Below are 4,777 nucleotides of genomic sequence, written 5' to 3'. Positions count from 1 at the left end.
AAACGGGAGCGGCGAGGAACTTCTGGGCCAAAGCCCTGGTATTTGTGGGCAGGATGTAACTTACGCTCAGAATCTGAGCGGACACGCCTCTTACCGGTCTACTCGTCTAAAAAGTCCGACGAGAGGCAAACAGCAGTACACAACAATGGCGGCCGCAATTTCTCAAGGGGAAATTGCTTCCCGTCGCTCCTATTTACATGTAAGACCCACTGCATGTGGATCCCGCCCCCTTTTCTTCATTGGCTGTTGATTTGAATCAGAAATCAGTGGCCGCGCCCCTGCTGTCCAGGCTTTGAGCCGAAGCCTCCCAGACTAGTGACTGTGCCCAGTGAGCCATAGTCGTTTTTTAGACGTCTGGTTTTTGTTTAGACCTCATTTCACCGGTCTAGATTCGGTCGTATTATAGACCGAATCTAGACGATTGAATTTAATCCATTATTCCATAAACTTTGATTAAAAAAAACAACTGTAAGCTGCACAACTGATCTCCAGATATTGGACTAAAATAATTTGAATAGCCATTTATCAATATACAGTATAGTTTAAATGTAGCCTAGATTTAGACGTTTAAATCAAAACCATATATCAACGTCTACATTTAGACCAGTTTTAAACCATGACATTTACTTATTTTTTTAGTCATGTTGTTTGAAAACTTTGATTAAAAAAACAACTGTAAGCTGCACTTGATCTCCAAATATTGGACTAAAATAATTTGAATAGCATTTATCAATATACAGTATAGTTTGAATTTAGCCTAGATTTAGACGTTTAAATCAAAACCATATATCAACGTCTACATTTAGACCAGTTTTAAACCATGACATTTACTTAATTTCATGTTGTTTGAAATCGTTTATTTTAGGATGCTAACAATAGAAATTATTAAATCTCACTATTATAGCGAAATAATGCAGTTTGCATTAATGGTGATATATGCAAATATTTTTTTTTAAATGCATAAATATAAAAAATAACGGCAGTTTGCAGTATTGGTGATAGGCTAATATAAAATACTGAGGAACGAGTGAAAGCCAAGCAGTAAACCGCTAACCTCTCGTCACCAGACTTTCCACAGTAAACCGCAGATTGTCTTTGTAGTTCGGTTTGCTTATTTCTCTCACGAGACTTGGCAACACTGGGCTTCACAGCAACAGTAAACCGCAGATTGGTTTCGGAGGTTGGTTTTCTGATTTTCTCACGAGACATGGCAACATTAGTGGTTCCGGTTGCGGACGACAAACAGTAAACACTCACAAATAGATACATTTCATGCGAGTTATCACGATGTTCATCACCATGAAGTTTAATTATTTAAATGGCAATACGACTATAGAGGTGAGTGTTCTTTGCTTATTGATTTTAAAACTTTTCTTAAGCCGCTTGCAAGCTTATAACTTCTAAAGGAAGCTGCTAGCTGCTGCAGCTAGCTAGCTAAGCTGCTAGATGCAGCTAACTAAAGCCAGCAGCTAACTTTAGCAGTACGTGAAGAACGTCGATTTACAAGCTCAACGCTTTGCATCTGCATCACGGTGTGAGCTTGTAGATCCACTACTTTACTGCAAGGAGTAAAACCACGGAACATAAATTGTGTATAATCTTTTATTTTGTTCCAATTGGAGTGAACCTTGTTGAATATGGTACAGTGTAATAAATTATTGTTCTTTAACAATGTGCAGGCTAACATGTACCAACATGTTGAAGATGTTGTGAAATGTTTAGTTTATTTACTCTTTTAACTATTTTTAATTGGACCAAAGTGACTGTCCGTGTATTTATAGATCTCTTCTGTTTAAAGTGACACCAAAACAACAAATCAATTTCAGAGAATGTGTAGACTACTTCTGTCACTACTGGTGATATCCAATGTTAATGCTATCACCTCTTGTGAGGACTACATGTGATATATTAGGCCATAAAAATGTATTTTTTTGTCAATCTTGTTTCAGGAACACAAATGGCAAAGGGTAATGGAAACATGTGAGTTTGGCTATATTATGTAACCACGCTGTCATGTCCTGTGGTGGATGTTGTGCCAATGTTTAGATAGTTATACAACTAAACTCTACAGATTGTTTTTAAACTATACACACTGCCCACAGAATACCACGTTGACAGCCCCTATCCACACCTCAACACCAGGTCTTACTAGCAATAGGCTGTAAACACCACAAAGGTGTTTACAACAAACATGTTATGTCTCCTTGGTAGTTCAGCAAAATTGTACATTTGAATTTAACTGCTATTATAGTTACCAGGAGCCTCTCGTATCACATATGTTGAGATGTAGCAAATTCCTACAAAGTTAATGTGCTCACAGTAACAATCAGAATGGAGCTCTTATGCTTTGTATTGGCCACTTGTACATTCAATTGAATGACATGACTTACAAACTAAAATGTCTTATATCCTGTAGAAATGCATGTTTCTAATAATCGCAACACTAGTTAAGAGTCATTCCAGTGTTGTTGGACTCTTTACTCACCTATGACACACTTTAATTTGAATGGAGGATGTCAACAAGGGAAAGGAAGTTCAAAAAGACATCACCATTACATCAACAACTGTATTTAAAACGGGTGATGTTGCAGTAATTGTCAGGGCTAAAAATGTATTATTTAATTTTCAAGCTGTACAGTGTACACTCTAGATTACATAACCTCTGCTATTGATACTCCCAATCTTAGAATTAATTAATTCGTTTATATGTTCATTGCAGAAGCCACCTAGATTTTGTTTTGGCCAGGCTACGGAGGAACAGTGCTGTTGTGGATCCATTTACAGTGGAGTCAGTACTGCTATATGGGGCTGAGACAAGCTGTGAAATTAATAATGTCATTGTTTTCAAACAGATCACAGCAATACACTGCTTGCTCAAGCTGCCCTGAATGGACTGAGGACACAGATCTATGTGTAGATATGTACATATATGTAGGTATGTGTAGATGGCTAAGTGGAGATATTTGGAGATGACATTGAAATCATTATGTTGGATATGTAATTTCACTGTCTTCCACCCCTAACAGTGAATTGTGGCTTCAGTCCAGTCCAAGCAAGAGTCAGGACTACACAATGTAGAATTTGATTTGCTATAGCTGTGAGCACAATAGTGATGGTGTAATTATGACATGTAATTTACTTTGTTTTCTCCCCAACAGTGTATCATAGGCGTATGCCAAAGCAGTGCCAGGACTCCACAACCACAAGGTACAATTTATTTGAGTTTTCCAGTGATATAAATGGTGAGTTTGTAAGTGAGATGAGTAAGTACCCCCACCAAACAGAGAATCTTAGCCTTACTCCAAGATGAAATGGAGCAAGGACTACCTACACAAGGTAGATTTTGAGTCTAGGAGTGATCATAACGGTGACTATGTCTAATTTATTTCCTTTACCCCCAACAGTGAATAGAAGCCTTACTCCAGCCCCAATGAAGAAATAACACCACAAGGTAAATTTAAATTGACTGTAGCAGTGAGCAAAATAGGTTGCAATGGTGCAAGTAAGATGTTTAATTTTCTTTTCTCCCCCCAACAGTAAGTAGCAAGTATGACATGTAATTGCCTTGTCTTTCACCAACAGGAAATCTTATCAGAACTCAGAGGAGAAACATTCACAGGATTCCAAAAGGTACCTTTTTATAAAGTTTGGAAGTCATCTTACTGTGGCAAAGATGTAATTGGGTAGGGATGATGATGTTGAACTTGTAAAACAAGTAATGTTGTTTATTAAGATCTGCACCTGCCAAAGTATAGCCTCACATCCTAAATCACAGGCAGACTGTCACAAGGTTTCTTTATTTCAGTTTCCCATGTCGGAGAAAAGTAAGAATGGAAGTATTATTTATCATTTCCCACTGTGTTAGTGTATTATTTATTATTTCTGTTTCATATCAACATTATTGTTGGCATAGTATGCCATTGACGATTTAGCTTCTCATTTTCTTTTTGTTTCAGACTTTTCACCAATGGCCTGATGACTAATTTCTACTAGCATGGTGCCGGACAGCAGGAGAGAGCTTTTAAAAGCACTACCTTCTATCTTTCTGTCATCAATGGTAAAAATAACTTTGTCAGTGCTAGTTATTTGTTGATTGCTTATTCAAGTTGTACACGTGTGTGTATGAGAGTTATATGTCATTGTTTTGACTGCAGAAGCCGTTCAGAAGACATTCAGAGAGACAATGGAGAACCTGGTGAGCGCTGCCATCTCTGACCACTTCAAGCAGGCGCCTGGTAGAAGTGGTGGAGGGGGATACAAGAAGAGGGCAACGCCTTGAAGCAAATCAATGTTATTATTTGGTCAAAACATTTTGTTAAAACTTGTCTTTTATGGTTGTTTATCCCATTAAGATAGGGAACGCATCTGTGTCACTTAAGATTTCTTTGGCTATTCAGAAAATAGCAGATATACAGGAAATTCCTGGAAATATTTTGGAATAGAAATTAAAAAAATCCAGTACTGGAAAAGGTTTGGAATTGATCTAAGGTCCTGGAATTTATCAAGGGTCCTGGAAAAAATATTTGGCTATGCATTGTTTTTGGCTATTGATTTTGTTAACACAAAACATTTTCATAAACATGTATAACATTACACGAAATATGTAACATAAGTAGTTTTTCGCCAAACGGGCTGTGTGATGGCAGCCTAATGTATGTCTCAATTGTGTTGCCCTAATTTTGCACGAAATTTGAATGGAATTGTACCATTCTATGCTTTATTTTTGCTACACTGCCTATCTTTGGGCATTGTACATAGGAGTAAGAGACACATTATT

At 37.4% G+C, this 4,777-nt stretch overlaps 1 long non-coding RNA gene across 4 annotated transcripts; it reads left to right on the top strand.

Moving 5' to 3' along the window:
• Positions 1-1,226: 1,226 nt before the first annotated feature.
• LOC308088152 lies at positions 1,227-4,777 on the top strand. 4 transcript variants are annotated; one of them, XR_013933415.1, is made up of 8 exons: positions 1,227-1,338; positions 1,950-1,980; positions 2,853-2,931; positions 3,159-3,207; positions 3,405-3,451; positions 3,583-3,630; positions 3,957-4,057; positions 4,155-4,777. It is a non-coding gene; the product is annotated as an uncharacterized lncRNA (long non-coding RNA). The 4 variants fall into 4 exon arrangements; XR_013933417.1 differs by having other exon boundaries at positions 2,853-2,935; XR_013933416.1 differs by having other exon boundaries at positions 3,159-3,451.

The sequence above is a fragment of the Gymnoscopelus braueri genome (assembly GCF_963280865.1).
Source record: "Gymnoscopelus braueri genome assembly, chromosome: 7".
In the NCBI taxonomy this organism is placed as follows: domain Eukaryota; kingdom Metazoa; phylum Chordata; class Actinopteri; order Myctophiformes; family Myctophidae; genus Gymnoscopelus; species Gymnoscopelus braueri.
Note: the sequence above shows the minus strand (reverse complement) of the source record. Positions and strands in the feature narration are given on the sequence as shown.